Source organism: Macrobrachium rosenbergii, chromosome 53 (genome assembly GCF_040412425.1).
Source record: "Macrobrachium rosenbergii isolate ZJJX-2024 chromosome 53, ASM4041242v1, whole genome shotgun sequence".
Lineage (NCBI taxonomy): Eukaryota > Metazoa > Arthropoda > Malacostraca > Decapoda > Palaemonidae > Macrobrachium > Macrobrachium rosenbergii.
In genome coordinates, this window is record NC_089793.1 from 31941968 (window position 1) to 31964857 (window position 22890).

General features: G+C 37.4%; 1 long non-coding RNA gene across 2 annotated transcripts in view; it reads right to left on the reverse strand.

Moving 5' to 3' along the window:
- Positions 1–22890, reverse strand: part of LOC136834399 (uncharacterized) — a 55817-nt gene that overhangs the window by 5202 nt on the left and 27725 nt on the right. Inside the window, exons 1-2 of one of the 2 annotated variants that reach the window (XR_010851781.1) lie at positions 19526–19665; positions 5539–5688 (exon numbers count right to left, since the gene is read on the reverse strand). This is a non-coding gene — a long non-coding RNA (uncharacterized lncRNA). Of the gene's footprint in view, positions 1–5538; positions 5689–19525; positions 19666–22890 lie in introns of those variants that run through there. The other variant, XR_010851780.1, reaches the window with a different exon arrangement.

Genomic DNA, 22890 nt, shown 5'->3' on the forward strand with positions numbered 1-22890 from the left:
TTGACACATTAGAATGTGAAACTATTGTTCAAAAGACAGCAGGAAAAGGTAGTAATAGCCTGGTTGACATGATTACAGCTATTGAACACAAGCATCCAAAATTTTATTTGCAAAAAATGCATGATCTCTATACAAGGCCTGCACTACCCTACACAGCACAGAAGGAAAATTTAAGCTTTCACCCGACGTTACAACAAAATGTTGAGAATGATGTCTGGACTAGGAGAAATCAATTACAGAAGTAATTGTGATTTAGAGTTTAGAGGTTGGAAAGTAGGAGAGATCTCAAAGACTTGAGATGATTGACTAGGTACTGTAATGAACACTGGAACGAAGCAGTTAGTTAGGGCCATAGTATGCACTACTAAAGCAGCAGGATGAAGAACAGCAGGAGTGTCGAGAATATCGTAGAAAAAGCATAGAAAGGCAAAGACCAGGCAGAAATCTAAAAAGATGGTGCTCAAGACATAGAGAACTTTCACATGACCCCATAGCGTAAAAATCTGAAATGGAATTGAATGATAATTATGAATATACTAATGCTCTGCAATTATTGTTAATATCCTAAAAATGTTGAACTCCCAAAAATATCCTACAGCTGCAGATGATACTTCAACTAAAGTTAAAAAACATGGTGATCATGAACTCATTTAATTCCAAGTTTCATTATATCCTATGATTCGATATTACATATTGAAAACTTAAATTTTGAAATCTAATAAAAAAATAAAATTTTACAACACTTTTATTAAAATGCACTAGAGGTAAAAAATAATTTTTTGAGATCCACCAAGATTTTCTTACAATTAATCATGTCTACAAAAATAAAAGCGTGGCCGCCAAACATGGATGGGAATGCTACAAGAAAAGAAATATATATTTTTTTTTGTGGCATTTCCTTCCATGTTTGGTGGCCATGCTTTTATTTTTGTAGACATGATTAATTGTAAGAAAATCCTGGTGCCTCAAAAAATAATTTTTTACTTTTTAGTGCATTTTGATAAAAGCGTTTAAAATTTTTTTAATATATTTTTTTATTTTATACGTTTTAGTTTTGACAGAAATTGTAACCAGTTTATCACTGTAGCTAACAAAATTGAACGTGATATCCTATCGAGCCAAAGGTGGTTTAAAAATCTGTAGAGTTATTAACTTATTCTACCAAGTCAAAGAAGGTATGAAAAATCCAGTGTCGTACAAATCCTGAGATACTGGGAGAGGTTACTGTAGGATCACTAGAGGTCACTGCTGACCTACTGATCAAGTAAGGTTGTATTGTAACCAGGATTGAGTAGCCATGCAAAATTTCAAGTCCATCGGACAAAGGGAACAGGTTGAAAATTGAGTTACGCGAGCGTCCCTTGGTCGTCCACACTACCTGTCAAGTTAAATAAAAGTGTGTAAAAATACTGTTTGGACAAACATGCATTACTTTCTTGAACTTAAAACCTAGTCTGACTGCATCAAATTCAACCTACAGTAAATATGCTGTAATTACCATCATCCTTTATCATTTCATGATGGTAGATTGGTCACTGGCACTAGGGAAAAGGCTGAACTGCTTCATCAAGCTTTTGAAGCTACACAATCAGCTGAAGATGTCCCTCTCCCTGATACTTGTCATCCTGAACCTATCCTTACAAAATCTGCATTTTGCTCTATGGATGTTATTTGCTCTATGGATGTTAAGAAAATTCTGGATAATCTTGATAGCTGGGGTGGAGAAGATCCTGATAGTTTCTTGCCCTTGTTTTTTAAAAAAAAGTTTCTAGTGTGTTCTCCCAAGATTAGTATATTCTGTAGATTTTTTATGGTGACGTAGTATCCTTGTGGATGAGAGCAAGCTTAGTAATACAGTGCCTGTTCCAATGAGTGGCATATCTGCAGACTGCAGGAACTACAGGTCAATTTCTATTCTTCCTGTGCATCCTTGTGGATGAGTGCAAGCTTAGTAATACTGTACAGTGCTTGTTCCAAAGAGTGGCATATCTGTAGACTGCAGTAACTAAAGGTCAATTTCTATTCTTCCTGTGTTCTCCAAAGTTGCTGAAAAACTTAAAAATAAGCCTCTACATAAGTACGTGGAATCAAAAGGATTGTTAGCCAAATCAATATGCATACAGAAAGCAGTCAGGTACCTGTGATGCTCTTTTAGACTTCAACATGCCATTTGCAAGAGAATCTTTATAAGTGTTTTGAGTGGAGAGTAATTCACATAGATTTCGGTGCTGCTTCGGATTTAGTACATCATAACGCACTAATTCATAAACTTCAGAATCTTGGAGTGGGTGGATGTGTTTTAGGATTACTTCAGGATTTCCTTACAGTTACTGTTGATGGGATCTTTCGCGAAGCAAGACTTATTGTGTCTGGAGTTCCACAGAGTAGAGTTCTTGGACCACTGTTATTTTTAGTGTATACAAGTGATATGGTTGTTGGCCTGGAAAAACAAGATTGTTCAGTATGCTGATGATGAAACACTTGTGGGTGTTTTAAAGTCTCCACTTATGAGAAATGAAGCTGCCCTTAGTCTCACTCAGGACGTGAAGCAGATTAGTGAATGGCATTGTCAGTGGGGTATGAAGCTAACTCCATTAAAACGAACACACTTTGGATTAGCATATCTCTTACAGATTTTCCACCCCATCCTCCCCTCCAAGTTGATAGGACTCTGCTGAATGTGACTACTGACTCATCTTACTTTTGAGAAACACCTAATGAAAGTGTCAGCAGATGCGGCATGAAAGTTTCGTATTGTATGAAAGGCCTCATATATTTTTAACAGTGATCAAATCAGTGCAACCTGCTTTAGGTCATTTGTCCTTCCTTTAGTAGAAGACTGTTGTCTGGTATGGATGTCTGCTTCTGCCATACATTTATCTCTTTTAGATAGAGTGGTTTGTGGTGGTAAGTTTCTGTTTCCTAATATTAGCAATTATTACTTGGACCAATGAAGGATAGTCTTGTTTGTCAATTTTCCTCAAGTTTCATTTTCACATATCTTTCACATTCTCAATTGATCCCTGATTCCATTTTCCTGCCGAGAGCAACCAGATTTGCTGAACAGCAGCACCAATATGCAGTAACTGTGCTTTGTTGTAGAACTTCTCAGTTCCAGAGGTCCTTTATTCCTCACACCATTGGACTGTGGAAAAAAGTTGAGTACACCTTAGTTTAACCAGACTGTGGAACAGTCTCCCAGGGGATGTTGTTCAATTGGAACTTAAAAAGTTCAAGCAGATGTCATGCAATTGGAACTTAAAAAGTTTAAGCAAAGATGTGATGCACTACTGTACAACCCTAACACTATTCTTGTAGCATTTTTATACATTTTTATCTATTCATTAATTTTTTCTTTTTTAATACGTGAGACCTCTTCCTTCTGTATTTTCCTTTACCTCCTCTTACTTCTTCCTAATAAACACCATATTCTTTGAAAGTTTGAATTTCAAGTCAATGGCCCATGTGGGCTTGTTCCATATGAACAGGGTTCATCTTCTGAATAACAATAATATTACAGTACCAGAGAAATCTGTTATTAAATTTAAAGCTTATAAAATTAGTTAAAAGCTTAAAACTACACATATACTAACAAAACATTCTGCAATGTATTGACTAGCACTTAAAATGTCTAGAAGTGACACAATAGCATCCAGATTGGCAGAAAATATCAATCTTACCCTTTGAATTCTATGATTATAACTTATTATAAAAATATCAAATAATATGGTACTTGCTAAACTGTAGTCATAAAACATGGAACTTGCTGCTAAAGTTAATTCTTAATACAGTACAGCACTTTACAGATCATGCCTGCACCAGGATTAATCTATCAACTTTTATATGAAAACACTTCCTTTGCTTAGAAAAATATACACAACTTTGATTTAAAAAACCTAATTCTATTCCAACCACCATGCCTTGTTCTAGCTTCTATATATATGTAAATCTTATATAGCCTATTACTGTACTGGGGCTGGGTAGCACCAATAAAACTTCTATTTCAAACTTTAAATAGCAAATCCAGACTATTTCCAGAATATGGGTAGAATTATCCTCAACATAACTATCACTTATTACCAAACTTTTTCTATCATCAAGAAGGGCTTATTTTTACACCAGAAGCAAAATATAGATCATGAAAAAGTTAAAAGTAATTGGACTGCTATGCCTCAAGGAAGGTGGACAAAAACTAAATGGCAGAAAGCAATACCATCACAGCTAAAGGGCTACTGCAAAGAACCTTTGGTGTTGCTTATAGAAGCAATATTGTTCGGTGTGGGCAATAACCCCCTACATAACTGCTACCAAGGGGCATGTCGTCAACGGTATTCGCTGGAAACACCTGACATCCTCTATTCAAAATGTGTTGGGTTACTTATTAAATAAAATTCTTTTGAATAATAAAAATACCAGTACGACTAACCATTCACAATGTCTAAAAGTTGCAGTAAAACAGTACCATCAAAGCACACTAGAAATGTTTGTAATGTCCATTGGCAAGTGTGTCCCAGAGAATTTTTAGACTAATTGAATGAGGGGAAGAATCTGTCTGCTATATCTGTTTTACATCTCTTCTGCAGCTTCACAAAACTATCCAAATCTGCAGACAAGCCTTAACAACAGGTGGAATTTAAAAGGTAAGCAGAATGTTTCTATTGAACTTTGCAAATTTAGGATCATTGCACACTAAGAAATATATATCATACATTTCCTTAATCTAATTTGCAGTTTTGCACTCAGCTACCTGTCTATTATGAAACTATTGTATATACTTAGCTATCTTTTTGTGCAACATGGCTTCAGTATTACAAAAATGACATAGACACCAGAGCCTGAATCTGCTAATCAATTAAAATGGGCATGTTTTTAAAAAATTGGGGTATCCTCAGACTGATGTTGGAAAGCCTACTTAAGACAAACACTAAAATCCTTTTACCTTCTAACAGTAGATTTTATTTAAAGAGCATTTTAAGGGAAACAATCCTTCCAGAACACAAGCCAAAGAGCCTAGGCTTACTTAATACAGTTGTGATGCATTGATAAGAATGATTTGCTTTTTTTACAAGAAATTTTTATTCACACCTTAAACCTATATTGTAAACCTTTATGAATGTGTTCTCTTCACCCTTCCAGTCACTCGGACCTGTGAGTGGTGTCTATCCCGCAACCACAGATGTGATTAGGGGTACTATATTTTGTTCAGTATTGATACAGGCTTGTTCTGAAGTCTTTTAAAGCAAAATATTTTTACGTTACTATTTTGTCCCAAAAAGGCATGAATACAAAATAAGAGAGCAAAATTAATTACAAATCTCAGAAGTTATGTGCCAAAGCATTGTAGGTGGTTTTTTGAAGTTGGATTTTATATGACTGGTCAGGTCATTCAGATATCAAAGGTAAATATCTCACTGGTAAAATAAAAAATAACAAATAATTCACACATTATGTTCTATTATGGTTCTCATAGCACATCCTGCACTAATGTCAATAACCTGATGTATGTTTTACATAAATTGTAATTTTTTTAACACTTACAAAATGCAATAGAAAACCTAGAATCCACCATTCAGAAGTCTTGAGCAACCCATGCTGCAGTTAGGTATCAATGAAGCTCATGACAATGAAGACTGCTAACAATTTGGGGACAGTAGTAAACTAAATGTTGGAATTTCGACTGGAGTAATTCTGAAAAGCATCAAGTTTCTGTATTAGAATAGTATTAACTTTCATAATACTGTACAGTATTGCAGTTATCACCAGTTAATATCCTTAGGTGAGGCACTGCAAAAAAAAAAAATAAATAAATAAAAGTAAAAATCTGGAAAATTTTTAATAAGAACAATAACCACCATTCAAAATATGTTTCATGATGCACAGGAGTACACAAGCCTTATATGTAGCGGGTAAATTATTTATAAAGGAGGATCATAAACTACTTTTATTCCCTGATATAATGGTAATATCATGGAACTCAATTTAATCTTTTCATCTAACTCATAAAAAATGAATATCCTATTGCATATCTTTGAAAGTAATTTGTGGGAACTAAACCCACCCTGGGGGATTCGTGGGGTACATTGTCCCTTCACCAAATCAACCACAATCCCTCCTTATACTGTATACTGTACTCCTGACACGCATGTGTAGGAATGTTTAACTGTTGTTCCTTAACTGTCCAACTTTTTAAATTTTACCATATCCCACTTTCTACCCCTTTGAAAACTAATCCTTAGTAAGATCCATTCCAGTCTAGCAATATGACTCTTGGTATCCTTAAAATATATTACTGTACACTATACTCTAATTAATTTGTTCAACCAAGTTGAGAAAAGTAATTATACACTGGACCTGAAGTTACATAATAAAAATAATGTTCTATAAAAATAATGTTCTGTCCCTTTTTTTTTTTTTCCATGTTCAATGTGATTCACCCCACCATTCAAGTGTCAACTGTACTTTAACCATGAGTTAATCATGTTGTTTCCCACAAACCCTATATATGAACCTTTTCATATTATAAACTTTTTTAACCACAACACCCAATTGTAATTTATACCGTTAAGCAGAAAAATGATTACCTGAAAGAATTTTAGCTACAACAGGTTACCACATGCCTTCTATGAGTGACAATTAAAGTACTTTTGGGTACGTTCTAAAAGTGCTCCAAAGCATACAGGAAGGGTTCACTACAAATTTATAATTAATAAAATGTAAAAGTAAATCAGATCAAGTTATACTAAACAACATTAAAAGTACAGCCACCATGTCCTCAATGCCGCATAATGAAGCCACATGCCTAAAACAGAAAACTGACTGCACTATGACTTTTCTAAAATTAACTAATCTATCACAGAATGGTGCTAAGCCTTGCCTATGCCCATTTATTTCCATTCAAACTGACTGCACTATGACTTTTCTAAAATTAACTAATCTATCACAGAATGGTGCTAAGCCTTGCCTATGCCCATTTATTTCCATTCATTCTGCTCTCCAAAAAAAATAATGGTGGGCTAGCAGGTGGTACTATTACGTACAAAGCGATTTATTTCCATCCATTCTGCTCCTCAAAAAAAAAAAAGAAAAAAAAATTGTGGGCTAGCAGGTGGTTATATTACATACAAAGCTTATATATTTCCATCCATTCTGCCCTTCAATAAAATAATAATTGTGGTCTAGCAGGTGGTTATATTACATACAAAGCTTATATATTTCCATCCATTCTGCCCTACAATAAAATAATAATTGTGGGCTAGCAGGTGGTTACATTACATACAAAGCTTATATATTTCCATCCATTCTGCCCTTCAATAAAATAATAATTGTGGGCTAGCAGGTGGTTATATTACATACAAAGCTATTATTTCCATCCATTCTGCTCTTCCAAAAAAAATTAAATAAATAAAATAAAAAACAAAATAAAATAAGGCAAGAGATTACATAGTAACATACAATGAGTATGCCTACACCTTAACCTATAGTCCACTGAGTCTACTCAAATTACATAAAGGGGGTATCCTTGCGATTCTTCAAAAGAGACTTTTTAGGCATCTGTACAAAAGAAGACTTTTGTACAGATACAGGTACCTAACAATAATTAGGGGCATTGCCAAGAGTTTAAAGTTATTACTAGAAATATATAAAAATATTTAGCCAACGTAACAAATCTTTCTTCATGCAACCAATTCTCCATTTACCCCAGGGGAAGAGAAAACAATTATAGTTTTGGGTCAGTGACTCTGGGTCACCTATGTTCATTAAAAGACCTCTGTACTTTACAGTTGTGCAACTGTGACAAACTTCAGCAATACGTAAAATATAAAACCATACGTGAAATCTAAAAACCAAAAGAAAAACTTGAAAGTATCAACAAACCTTACAAATAATGTAAAAGTAAAAAGTCCTAAATTATTAATTCACATAACCCAAGAATTGCTATTCCTTTATGGAAAGCATTAACTGGTGATAATTATAATTTAAATTTGACTTAATTTTGCTCATATATCTTTATGTAGGCCATGTCAACTTACTGCTCCCAAAAGAAGTGTTATCTCTAATACCAGTTATCGATCTAGGAATTATTTTGCTTTATTCTCAAATTTCCTTAATTGCATGTTATACAAAAGGCACACTAGAATGTATTGCAAATCTATAGTTACATATTTTATACTGATGAATATTGTTAAATAAGTTCTACGCTTGTCTCAATGAACATAGTGTACAAGTGGGTCTCCCAATTGGATTTGTTTGTCCTGTGCATTACAGATAAGGATGGCTAGCATATTTTCAGTGTCTTACATTATTTTCTTCTGGAAATGTAAGCAAGTGGAAAATGCTGAAACCTGATTGGTTCTTTTTAAGTTTCACCAATCATGTGAGATTTTGGAATGCAGGCATTCCTAGAAATAAACTGATGTCAGGTCTTAGTCAAAGCTCCTTTGGTGCAGACTTGTACTTGTCCCTTGGATTATTTCAGCTGTATTGCAAATATTCACACAAAATTGTTTTGATTGTTTCTAGCATTCATTCCAGTACCAATTATGTATTTTTAAAGAACTGGACCCCTTTATATCCTGCAATTATGAGGGACCACAATATGAAACCTTGTTTTTGGACGGGATAAAATACAGAATGAGTGAAATACATTGATGTATCAATACATCCATGATACTCCTGAAAATTATGATTCCGATTACGGGGGGTGCAGTATCTCTAAAACGTTAAATTAACTGGCTACAAACTCAGTATCAGAAATGTGCAAAATGCACTGAAAAATTCAAAGCACATTTTAAACTATGGAATACAATTATGGTTCAAGTAAACATTTACCAATGAATTTGTTACTAGTGATAGCAAATCATAATCTGTTTTGTTCCCACTCAAGGAGTAAACTGTGGTATTTTTAAACGCTGGGTATAGACCTTATATTACCATCTTGGGAAACTAGGAAAAAATGGTTTATATTGTTAAAAACTGGACAGCATGATTTAGCCAGTGAATGGCATTATTAACAAACCAAAATGAGTAATGAATGTGGCTAGACAAAAAGTACAAATACCAACAATAGCCTATTTGAGTAATAAAAATCCACAATTATATAGTAAATATATTACTATGTAAAAAAAACTAAAGACTTTCGAACACCTGAACGGTGTTCCTCATCAGTGTTAATGTTAAAATGCAAAGTGAGGGTAGTTTTCTTATGAAATATTTTTTAAAAATTGGGGCGGGGAGAAGATAACAGCCCATCACGGAAGTGCTGGTTCGGTGTTATGTAATACCAAATTCAACAGGCAGTTGCGCCAACCTCCTGATTCACAGACAGATGTTGCATCCGCTTCGCGCTTGCATAGGTGCCATAGTCGGAACCATCCACAGGGACGCGGCTATCTGGAGAGAGGGGAAGAGGAAGCAGAGTATCAGGGTTCACACGGTCAACGCCAGTTTGAAATTAAATGTTTAATGTAGTGTTTGGCAATAAACCAGTTGATGAAAGGGTTCATTAGTAAATGACTTATTGTCTTCAAATGATATTCCCATGTTTATGGCAGCATCTTCAACTAATCTTCTCACGTGAGAATCGTCGCTTTAAAAAATAGTTCATGCACCACCCCAATTAATTTTTTGTGGTCTAAATTAAAACTATGAGCTACCAAAGCGCCCCCAGTGCATGAAGATCATAGGCCCTTCTATGTTCCCCCTTAATTACATCCAGTCGCCTACCACTCTCCCGTACTAATAACTATTGCAATCATAGCAGGGAACCTTTGTAAACACCGCTGTTTCTTCTTGGTGCTGTTATTATTCTTGGTAAGGGCTTTGCCAAGGTGTTTTTATAGGTATAAACAATTTTTATATCCTTTGGTATTTATTCATAATCGCCCACTCTGAGACTTCTTCTTCAAAGGGTAATGATACATGTTTTTGTTACTTATTTCCTTATTAACATGGCCTATATAAAAGCTCCTTTAGCACGGCTGATGGCGTCAGAAATAAAATGTTCCTGGTATTTTTAAAGACCTAAAGGTATCTACGACATGGGAGAGTTCTTCATCTAGAAATTGGGGTCGCATATACGGAGTGCTCAAAAACAAAGCTAATGATAACATTCCTTTTAACTTGCTGTGAGTGGTGGGAAAAATAATGAATATAATTTTCTTTGTTAGTAGGATGATTAGCCTCGATGTCACCTCTTTATTTACGAATGATCCACTTGATTTTGTTTTGGAAAATTTAAAGAAAAGACACGAAGGGATTATCAGCTTTCCTATTCCATGAGACCAATTTCTCGACTTGGTTAGAATCTGTGTTGATTGTACTATTTTCACTTTTAATAATGAATATTTCCAGCAAAAATCTGGTGTTTCTATGGGTTCACCACTGTCACCAGTTTTAGCTAACCTGTGCATGGAGTTCATAGAAGTTGAAATATTAAAGAGATGTAACCCAACCTGCAAGCCTGCTCTGTGGGTGAGATACGTAGACGATAAATTTATTATTTTTCGGCAATGACGTAGCTTTAGACTGCTTACTGAATACTGCCAACAACGTTGTCGATTCTATAAAATTTACAGTTGAAAAAGAGGTTGATGGCAAGATTTCTTTCTTACATGTCTTAATTCATAGGGATGTAAACAGTAACTCTTTCAAATTTTCAGTTTTTAGAAAAGCTACTAACAAAGAAAATTATATTCATTATTTTCCCCACCACCACAGCAAGTTAAAAGGAATGTTATCATTAGCTTTGTTTTAAGAGCACTGTGATATGCGACCCCAATTTCTAGATGAAGAACTCTCCCATGTCGTAGATACCTTAGGTCTTTAAAATACCTGAACATTTTATTTCTGACGCCATCAGCCGTGCTAAAAGGAGCTTTTATATAGGCCATGTTAATAATGAAATAAGTAACAAGAAACATGTATCATTACCCTTGAAGAAGAAGTCTCAAGAGTGGGCGATTATATGAATAAATAGCAAAGGATATAAAATTGTTTATACCTATAAAAACACCTTGGCAAAAGCCCTTACCAAGAATAATAACAGCACCAAGAGAAACAGCGGTGTTTACAAGGTTCCTGCTATGATTGCAATGGTTGTTACTACGGGGAGAGTGGTAGGCGACTGGGTGTAAGATTAGGGAACGTGAGAAGGCCTAAGATCTTCATTCAGGGGAGCGCTTTGGTAGCTCATAGTTTTAATTTAGACCACAAAATTAATTGGGGTGGTGCACGAACTATTTTTAAAAGTGACGATTCTCACATGAGAAGATTAGTTGAAGGTGCTGCCATAAACATGGGAATATCGTTTGAAGATATAAGTCATTTACTAATGAAGACCCTTTCATCAACTGGTTTATTGCCAAACACTACATTAAACATTTTAATTTCAAAACTGACGCTGGACCGTGTGAACCCTGATGCTCTGCTTCTTCCCTTTTCTCCAGATAGCCGACGTCCCTGGTGGATGGTTCCGACTATGGCACCTATGCAGCGCAGGCAGATGCAACATCGCAAGTACGTGAAGATCAAGGAGATTGGCACAACTGCCTGTTGAATTTGGTATTACATAACACCCGAACCAGCACTTCCGTGATGGGCTGTTATCTTCTCGCCCCGCCCCCATTTTTTAAAAACTATTTCATAAGAAAACTACCCTCACTTTGCATTTTAACGTTAACGAACGGTGTTCGAAAGTCTTTGGTTTTTTTACATATAATTGTGGATTTTTATTACTCAGATTGTTTTTCATGAAATTGTGAATCTATTTGCAATAGCCTATTTGTTTAGTGAATAGCCTATTTGACCTTTATTGATTCCACTTTGAAGTCTGTATTTAATGGCACTATTTACTGTTACGCCTAATTCCTTTTTTTTTTTTTTTCTAGGTGCCACTCTACTGAAGGTGCTCTGTAAGGCATACAAACAAAACATTTTTATGATAAAATACTGTAAAGTTTTATATATCGTCATCATTATCATTTCAGCCTTCAAAAGTCCTTTGTTGGATGTAGGCATTCCCCAGGTTCCTCCACAGATTTCTATCCTCCACTGCTCTGTCTCATCCTGGCAATGTGCCCAGCCCAGTTCCACTTGAGCTTTAAGGATATCCTTTACTTTAGTTTTTTGACATATCCACTTAGCTGTTTTTCTATCCTTCCAAGTTAGATCTAGCATAATTCTCTCATGTGCCCTCTGCATTGTTTGCAATTTAAGGGAAAGCTTTTTTGTTAGATTCCAAGTTTTGGCCCCATAGGTGACAGTGGGGAAGATACACTGATCATAGACGTTCCATTTTAAGATGATAGGAATCTTCTTCTTATTTTTTAACACTGTGCTGGCTCTTCCAAATGCCTGCCAACTGAGGGTTATTCTTCTTTTTATTCCACTCTCTTTGGAGGCATCATGTACAGAGATTTGTTGTGTCTAAGGTAGATGTAGTGGTCCACTTCCTCAATTTGTTGATTTTCAATTTCAAGTATGTCATCTGCATTTTCAGTGTATTTATTGCTCATGACTTTGGTCTTACGGAAGTTCATGTGGAGGCCTACTGATCTGCTTGCTTCATTTAGCTTGGTGAGCATTTGTTGAAGCTCTTCTTTGGGAGGGCAACAGTAATGATGTCATCAGCAAATCTTAGGTGACTTAGGTGTTCTCCATCTATTCTTATTCCTTTTTCTTGCCAGTTGAGTTGTTGGAAAGTTCTCTCCAGGCAGGTAGTAAACAGTTTGGGTGAGTTTGTGTCACCTTTTCTGACTCCTCTCTTGAATTGGAATGATTCTGAGTCCTAGTGGAGGCAAATAAATGATGTTGCATGGTCATAGATGTGATGGAGGACATTGATGTAAACTGAGTCAACTCCCAATTCTTCCAGCGCTGACATAACCTCCTCAGTTTTGACCGAGTCAAATGCTTTGGTGTAATCTACAAGTGCTACTACTAGTAGGATTTTGTATTTGTTTTTCTCAATGATCTGGTTTACTGTTTGTAGATGGTCAATTGTGGAGTAGCCTCTTCTAAAGTCTGCTTGTTCCCTTGGCTGATTTTCATCAAGCTTACCCACAATTCGATTAGTGATAACTCTGTGAAGATCTCATAAATAACATTAAGGAGGCTGACTGGTCGTTGGTTGTTCATGTCCCTTGGGTTGCCCTTTTTAGTAGAGTAGAATGAGGATGGCTTTATCCCACTCTTCTGGCATTTACTGTAGCTCTTTTTAGGACATTCACCGAATAGTCGCGCCAGTCTGACTTGGATTGGCTAATCAGCATCTGTTATTAGGTCCAATGTGATGTTACCTGGTCCCGGTGCTTTCCCCTTCTTTATTTGCTTGATAACAAGTCGCACCTCACATGCAGTGACCTCTGGAAAGTCATGAGATAGGTGTTGATTTTCTCTTCCGTGAAGATGGTAACGGGGTCTTTCTGAGGAGTAAAGCTTTTGGTAGTACTGTACTCTCTTGCTCGCTTAACTATTCCATCACGGTTGGTTGTAAGGGATCCGTCTTCTTCTAGCACCCTAATAAATTGCAGCTTCCCTTGGCCAAGTTTTCTTTTTGCTGTTTTAAACCCTTTGCCCTGTTTAATGACATCATCAATTATTTCTGTTGTTCTACTGCAAAGGTCTTCTTGCTGCTTTTTCTGTATAGTTTTGTTTAGTTCTGCTGCTTCAATTTTCTCCCACACTGTTGATGGGGGCTTGAGATTTCTACGTTTTTTCCATGAGGTTCTTTGTCTCTTCAGAGAATTCGCTGTTGTTGGAGGGCTTTCTGTCCTGGAACTTCTTTGCTACTTCTTTCAATGGGATAATGATGTTATTATTCAAGTTTTCAAGATCATTTTCATTACTGTTTTGGTCTTCCAAATTTTCAAGAATCTGAAATGTAGATTTGGGAGTTTCAAGTATTTTGATATGTTCTGGTCTTGTTTGGTGTTGATTTGGATTTTGCACCTTACCATCCTGTGATCACTGCCTACATTGACTTGGTTCAGGACAGCAACACTTAACTGTATTATGTTTGTCAACAAGTATGTAGTCTATTTCATTTTGTGTTTCATGGTTTGGGCTTTGCCATGTCCATCTCTTGTTTTCACTCTTTTGAAAGAATATTCATGATCTTGAAGTCATGTGCTACAGCAAAATTGATCAAGTCATCTCCCCTCTCATTTCTCTCTCCATATCTAAATTTGCCAACACAATCCTCATTCTCTTGTCCAATTTTAGCATTGAAAACCTCCATTACGATGTTGTAATGGGCTTTGTTATTATTTAGAGTGGTATATAGGTCATCATAAAAGTTATCCAGTTCCTCCTGGGATGACACTGATGTGGGAGCATATATACTTTTATATATACTTACCCAATAATATTACTTAGCTAAGAGTTTCTACTCAAACAGCAGCTTGAATTTTGAATTCCGTAGAAGCGATTCTTTTGTTTGTGTTTCGGGTTAAGTTAGAGGAATAACCCAGCCAATAGCTCAATTTGTTTATGCTAAAAAGTCCATGCACAGGGAGGAGGGTGGGCTCCATCCGTAATTACTAGGTAAGTATATATAAAACTTTTTTTAATAAAAAAATTGCAATTTTTTAAAGTAAATTGTATTTTTCCTAACTATACAAACCTGAGGTCCTTTACACTAGGAATTACTTACAGCACAGCTGGAAACAGCCGTTAAACTTTCAAAAAAGGTGGTTAGGCAGTTAACCACCGTCCGTTAGGCAGGAGTCCCACCCACCCGGACGTAAACATTCCAATTTGCCTTTCGGCCCAGGTGTCAGATTGAGGGGTGGCATGAGGTGAGCATGAAAATATAATGTAAAGGACCTCAAGAGATGCAGGACAACCGCCAGCCGTGAAGAATGAGGTTGACACAGCAGGTTGGGCCAGGGGGGGATATCTCTCTCGGTGCCTCGGAGAGCAGAGCTAGCTCCTCTTGATCTCCATTAAGAAGGGACCCAGACGTTGGAGCACGGTCGAGATTGCAACTTAGGCTTGCTTCCACAAAAGGGATGCTGTTGCGGCAGAGAGACCATCTTGGGCCCGAACAATGACGACAAAGAACTCTTGGGGCACTGGGGGGACTGAGCTAAGAGGTCTTGAGTGGACTTCTTCTGATGGTCCGAAGCGATCTCTTCCACAATCAACTGAGGGAAAAGGTGCAGAGAGTCCAGGAGCAAAAATAACCATGCCGACCTTTGCGACTGCGTGACTCCTTTGGTGGTAAAGGGCACCAAAGTTCCCTCTTCTTCAAAACTCCGAAAGAGAAAATAATCGGGAGTTCCAAAGAGCCATCCCTGATGGCTTTGTCTGTGCACGACAGCACAGTTAACAAGTCCGCCGCAAAGTGCTCGTCCAAGTCCTTGAAGTCTTCTATCTTCTTTGCAATGGCTCCTACCATCCAATTTAGAAAGCTGAACTCTTCACAAACCTTGAAGAGGTTCTTGACCCTTAAGGGACGGATTGAGCCTCAGTGTGAAGTAAAACAGGACTGGGGAGGTGGACGGATTGAGCTTGAGTGTGAAACATATTACGCACCACTGATACGGTAAAAATGAGGCGAGAGAGAGAGGTGCCAATACTTCTATATGCTATAAATTCACTAATGGCAACTTTTATACTGACCTGAGAGTTGGGCCTGTTGCCACAGACGTCTTTTCACAGCCATCAGTAATGCTTCTGACTTGAAGGGAAAAAGTACTCCATCTCTCTCTCACATGAGCCTTTTTGTAAATTTGCTTGTAAATATACGAAGGGGTTGCTGTTGTTTTTGTTTTTGTCTTTTACGATAGTATGTTGGTTGTAAATGTAATTTTACACAGAAAATTGCAAAGAAATATTAGAAAAAGCATGTAAAAGTAAAAAGCAAGTTACTGAATGTTCCTTCTCGTAAATTTACGTGAATATTTTTCAACAAATATACAAAAAATTTGTTACTGCTTTCATTTCTTATCTGTTTTGATATTGTGTGAGCAGTAATAATAATTTTACAAAATACAATAAATTTATTAGAAAAAAACATATATAAATTGGTAAAATTTACGAATGTCTCGTAAATGAGGCCCCACAAAGGTTTGTAAATAGTCATTTTCAACTTCTCGTGGAAGGTAGGGAAAATTTTTTAGAATTTTTTTATTTATACAGTGTAAATGTAGGTGTCATTTTCTTTCCATTGATGTGATTTTTTTTTTATTTTGCCGACCTCAAAGTTTCCCTGGTCTGGGGTGCTGCACACTGATAAATTATGCTGTCCCTTAAGGGTTAACAAGGCGGTCCAGCTCCGCTGAAGAGAACATAATCTTCGCCGAAGCGAAGGCCGAACGTTGAGAAGAGTTGATGAGGCCGGAGAAATCCCCTTGGGAGGAGGCAGCGACTCCCAATGAGGGAGCTTCCCCGGTGGCATATGACAGGTATTTCCTCTTAACCAGACGAGAGGGAGGATGGGCAGAAGTCGCCTTGCCTTGCTTTCTCTTGGACGAGAGCTAGTCTTGGATCTCTTTAAGCGCCTTCTTCAATGACGAGGAAAGAACTATCTTAGGAAGCCTGGAGGTGTCTTCTGGGTGGCTCTTCATCAGGAAGGATGAAGCAGGAGGCGCCAAGGCAACTGGAGCGAAGAAGGATGGAAAGTTCGCTAACTTGTAGCAAAGAAGAGCTGCATATGCTGAATTTTTGTTAATCTCCTCTTAATCCTCTGACGAGATTGGAGACAAGGCTAAGTCCTCAGGAGGCTTAGAGGTGGGCGCTTTCCTAATGAAGTTCATAATCTCAGAAAGCTGTTGCCTGATGGGCGCCAGAGAAGGCTTATCCTGATCCGATGTGAGTGCTTGGCACTCGAGAGTGGTAGTTGGGTGACGAAGAATTGGTGCCAGGCCCGTGGTTGGTGGTGCCGGGCACTTGGAGGCTGGTGCTGGGCACTCATGACAGCGCTTGGAGTGGTACTTCGTGTGCTTGGCATCCAAAAGAGGGTGCTCTACGAACAGATGATCTGGAAAGAATGTTACTGGAGAATCCCATGGGTGTGAAGGAGGTTAGACCGATGCAAAGACTGAGGGATCCACTGCAAAGCTGCAAGAAGGCTCTGGGCTGCCAAAAGCCACCTTGTCCTGCTTAACAAGAAGCAGGAAAGACCGACTGGTGTAGTGGGCAGGGTCTGTCTCCCACATTATCCAACAGAAACGCTATTGCGATATTTTGAATTTAGGGTTGCCGTGCGAGGTTAAAGCTATAGCTAAATAATTACTGTACTTGGTAAGGTACTTATATGAAACATGGGAGGTAGGTCTGCTGCTTACACGTGCAAAGTCCTTGGAAAAACAGAAGGGGACTGGAGAGGACAGGATACTATGCATGATCAGTGATGCCTATGACAGCCCTGATATTCAAATGATGGGGAGGGGGGGAGGGGTATTAAGTGTGCTCAGTGAGGTCTGTGCCTGTCCAATCAACAGCTGAACGGTCACTCTCAGTTGGCAAAAAGCTGCTACCTACCAGGAGATGGGGAAGAGCACTCACTAGAAGCCCTATGGGACTTACTGTGAGAGAGGATTTTACTCTCCGGAGGGAGTAGCAGTAGTCAATGCTTCCAAGGGAAGGAGGACTGCTGATGAAGCTCAACAGGTTCAGCTCCTAGCAGCTGACATAGTAAGGATAGACGGGCCACCTCCTGTACTGACACCCCACCTTCCCAGCATACCCACCTCTCACCCAAAAAGGGGCTGTACTTATGTGAGGCCAAGAGAGGTGCTTGGTTGTGAGAAGTGTTAGGTAACTCTTCCATGCTACCATGTACTGAAACTTCCCTATAGTACCATATCCTCTCCCACAACAGAGTACTAAACAGGGGGATCCACCTGAAAATGGAGCAGTGCAGGTTCACTACACTAACTAATGCACTTCACACCTCCAAATGGCGCTTTCCTGTGTAACAAAAACACTAATGTTCAACTTAGTAGTCAGAAGTGCAGCAAGGTGTCCCCACCTGATGGCAGCTCAAGAAAAAGTGCTTACTGATGGCAGGTGAGCAACGTGTATTCCCCCACTCACCCCACTGACCATTAGTTAACCTCCTTTCCATCAAGTTTAGAGACTCCAGCTCATGGTGAAGGATACCCCTTTATAAGAGGAGACATTTTGTATTTCCACAGGAACAATTACTGTTGCCCAGACATTAACTTTCCAAGTTTTTAATGTTTGGATTTACAAGCTTGTAGGGGCTCAGGATCAGGTTTTGGTTTTGTCCTGGTGAATTATGGCTAACAATGGCTAGTGTATTTTCAATGCCTTTTATTATTTTCATCTGGAAATGTGGGGACATGGATAATGCTGAAACCTGATTGGTTCTTTTGTTCTAAGTTCCACCAATTAAGTTGGAGTATAGAATTCTGGTGTTGCTTGAAGAAATTGGTTTCAGTTCTCAGTCATGACTCCTTTGGCGCAAGCATATAATTTTTGTTCCTTGGATTTTTTCAGCTGAATTGCAAAGTATCTATAGAAATATTTTAAAAGTGCATTTTGAACACTTCTGATGTTCATTTTGGCAGCAAATTGATAGTTTAAAGACATGGGACCCCCTCATACCTTATAAATACCACAATGGGAAACCAGATTTTTTGGCGTGGGAAAATTCAAAGTTTTTAAAGTGATGCTATGTAGTAGGTAACCAAGGACCTAGTGTTATGTCTGGTGGAGGGGGGGGGCACACTGGACAAGTAAGGACCCGGTGTCCCTGGTTAAGTGTAGCTAGGTTAGGCAGGGTAGTCCAGGAGGGGGTAAAGGCCCCTACCAGGTAGGCCTAGGGACCTGGCGTCCATGGTAGGTTAGGTTAGGGGTGGTTGGATTGGGTCACAACCCTATTTTTAATTTTGATTTGCAGTGCCATAATTGGAGGGGACGAAGCCCATCTGGTCGGACAAGGTTAGGTTAAGCTAGACCACACTCCTGTAATTCGCTTATTTTGTGTCCCCCGCCCCCGTCAAAGCCCAGGTTCCCCACTGTGATTCCCAACAATTGTCGGATGTAAGGGAGTCTAGTATCTGGAAAACTGGTAATTTGCAACCGAAATGAATGTCAGAAACAGCCAAAACACCCTGAAACTGGAAAATCATATTTTCAACTTCAGAATATGAATCTACATCAATGTAAAAATTTACCTGCTACTGCTGTTGCAATTCACTCGTTTTGGCTTTCCTCCAGTATACCAAAATTTCCCTCTTAGTGTTGTGCATTAAAATGCTAACAAATTTGAAAGGAAATTCAACACTAAAAAGATCTATTGGCTATGGATAGTCATATGTAGAATTTGTTTCAAATTTATTACCCAGCTTCCACTTCAGTTTTTAACGAAACAACATTAGCTTTAGTCTTTCCTAGCATATTACGAGAGTGGAATGGCATGAAACAAGCCTAAGCTCACGGCGATTTATTGATAAATGGAGTTGATGTAAAACTTGCGGTATCCCTAGTTGTATAATACGGCCTCGTTCACCATTTTGATTAATTTTGTCCCAAAAAATGATTCCTACATACTTACCCACGTCAGGATACACGGAAGCAGAACAGGGAATGAACTGCCAGGACAAAGGTTGGGCATCATGGCTTTTCATACACATTTTCCCTCGAGCACAGTAGGCCTGGGGCTTCCTATGTTGCACCTATATTTCTTAGATAATTTACGAAGCATGCTTGGCTAACATAAAAAAATTCAGTGAATAAAAAATACTCATTAAAAACACTATAATTTTAAAATCCGACGAGTTTAAAGTTACAGCGAGACCTGTGGATACATCGGACAACACCGAACCATCAGACTACTTCACCAGTGACCAGTAAGGTGCGTCGCGTTGTAGAGAGAATGCCATAAAATTCAAAATGTCACAGTAACAAGCATATGTGCAAACCTTAAATGAAAAAGATAACGTGGAAAAAATGCTCTCGGCGGTAACTGAAGATATTCATTGGTAGATTAGATCTCTAATCATAAAACTTTCAAATCTAATATACTTTATTACTTGTACTTTACGTCAGCCAGTGACTGAAATAACCTAATTATCCATCAGAGACCCCTTCTCCCATCACCCCACCATCCACTGTACTTGCTTCAAATTACCTTTACAATTTAAGTTTCCTTTCTGACCACTGGCAATTACTGGCCCATCTAAATTGTTTTCAATTACATAAATAGCCACATTTTACCACTTCCTCTCCAACTTATTTCATGTGTAAATTTTCGTTTTAACCAGTTATTAACCAGACATACCTTCAGCCACTCATTGCCCCACCATTACATCCAAAACCTTGCTCTTCCTTCTTCCTTGTACTACAGCCAAGCTCAGAAATGATACTACATGACTTCATAGGATTTTGTTCAAATTCACTAAATGGCAACCGAACATTCTACATATTTATCTTATTTGAATGCGAAAACACGTTTATTTGATCACAAAAGGCCAAAGTATGTCTCGTAAGAATAAAATCTATCAATAATTCAATGCTAAAAGAAGTATCATGCATACCCAAATTTCGGAAAAGTAGTCACGAAACATTTCCAAAACTTTCGTTCATCCAGCGCCGATGCATTTGACAAAGATAATCTTCATTACACCTAGGTTCAGTTGTTAAAATAATACAAAGGGATCGAAAAAAAATTCTTATCGCTGATATTGCTTGCAATGCAAAAATAAAATTTTAAACAGTCCTCTTTCATAATTTTTATACCACAGTGTTGAAACCAGAAAAAGTAAATACTTAAGTATTACTGTAGCTAAAACGCATCTACTGATATCAAGGGGAGGGCGGGGCCTGTGTGACTCAACCACTTGAGTGGCGGCAACATGAATTACCTGGAACATAGGTCTACAATGAATAGAGACAATGAAATCATCTTGAAAATATTTATTCTATATTTATTAGAGGAATACTTGGATTGCCATGAAAATTAATGTTACTTGTGTTATATTTCCCTACCACTTCAAACATAACGGTTTATTAACAAATATTCGCTTATGTAGTTACACTTGTTAATGCCAAGATTTTGTTCCTAGGCCTAGGCGCGTTAGTTTTTTTTTACTTGTTAAAAAATACATTTCACCTAGCAATCATATTTCTATATTAACAATTTTTGGCCAGAAAGGATAAGAGGTTATCTATACACTCCTGCACTTCAAGTTAGCTTATGAATGAATCAATTATACACCAAAAGCGAACAAAAGGATTTTCAAGAAAATTACATTCTTCGTCAGTAAAAAAAAAAAGTTAATGATCCTTTGCGTTATTACTAATAAATATATAAATTAATGGCTATCCTCTCGATACAATTTAAAGAACCTTCTTTTATTCTTCAAAGAACAGGTAATCTCCAAAAGTAAATCCTTTAGTAAACGAGATTACATCTGAAAAACCTAAGATTTCTTTGTTACGCCTACAAATCATTTCGCAACATGCAGGCAGTTTGAACGAAGCCTAAAACTTCAAAATTCAAAGAATATGTTTTGTAATTCATATTCCTGTTTTGAAAATTTTACGACTGTAAAGCTTATTAGGTCTACTGTTATATGTTGTAGTTACGAAGACCACTTCGAGTAGCAAGTTAAGCACACTGGCATTGGCGAGAGAGCTAACCTTATTGCTCCGTGCTAAAACAATGTAAAAAAAAATAATTCATGTCACACAGATGACGGATTATACCAACACATAAAAGAAATCATATTCATATACCCATAAAGGAAAATAGTGTTAGTTGTGAATTCGCAAACTTATCGAAATATATGACATTGTAAATTTTAAAAAGTTTAACACTACTGGCAACTGATACAATGAGATTTTGGACGACACAGAAAGAATCATGTCGCTTCAGATTTGAGAATGACTGTACAAACATATTCTTTATCGAACTTTTTTAAAAAATGTCTTTCCCATGTGTATAAATATGAATTTCCTTCTCTGCTGATCATGGTTTTCAACAAGCCACTTCTCAAAACACATGTTCATTAACTCTCCTTTCTCATATACAGTACACACATCTGTATACCTGTGTGGCCATGGCGCTGAAAATACTATTGTTATCTTCACTGAACCAGACAAATCTACACAAATCTAGTGTAGCGTACTGCTAAAACACTTGTTACAACGGAAAGCTTCGAATATTGGCATTGGGTGAAAATGAGAGAATATACTTTTTCTGGCTATTCACGATTGTCCTGCATGATACCCTTTGATAAAACTCTTTTAATAGTTTAATAGCCTAATGCCTACATATCTTATGAAGACTGACTGAGAATAAGTCATCTGACATCATAACTATCAGGGTCTCTAACAATACCCCAAGAGAGGGAATGGGAGTGAACCTCAAAGGTTGGATAGCCCCACCTCTACACTGTGAATAACGGTTTCATGTAATCTTTTGCATCTCGTACAAGTCAATATTGAAGGGTCCTTTTTGCCTTAATAAGGAAAAATTGTCACTTATCTAAACTTATCTTGTTTTAATAAGAACGGCTGTTACATATTATGCATAGATAAATTAAAACTTAGCTTGTTATAGGTGTTAATAAATTTGTTAATAAATTAAGAATTTACTTTGGAAGTGCTGCCTCATGCTTAGTTAAATTTCATTGCTCCTGTTAATGGGCTATTGTATTAGCTAAAAGCCCGTGTGTGATTATGAGAGTCTACTAAATTTCTTAGAGTTATCTTTTCTCACTTTTTTATTATATGAACTTATAATATTCTCTGTTTGTATAAATGCTGCCTAACATCAAACACAAGTCTGAAACTGGAACGCAATAGAGCAGATTGTTTGCTTCCTGGAACCTCAGTTCTTTTACATACATTCATAGGAATAATCTGTCTTGTGATAACACAACAAAGTACAGCAATACTCTAACGTTCATCTTCTAA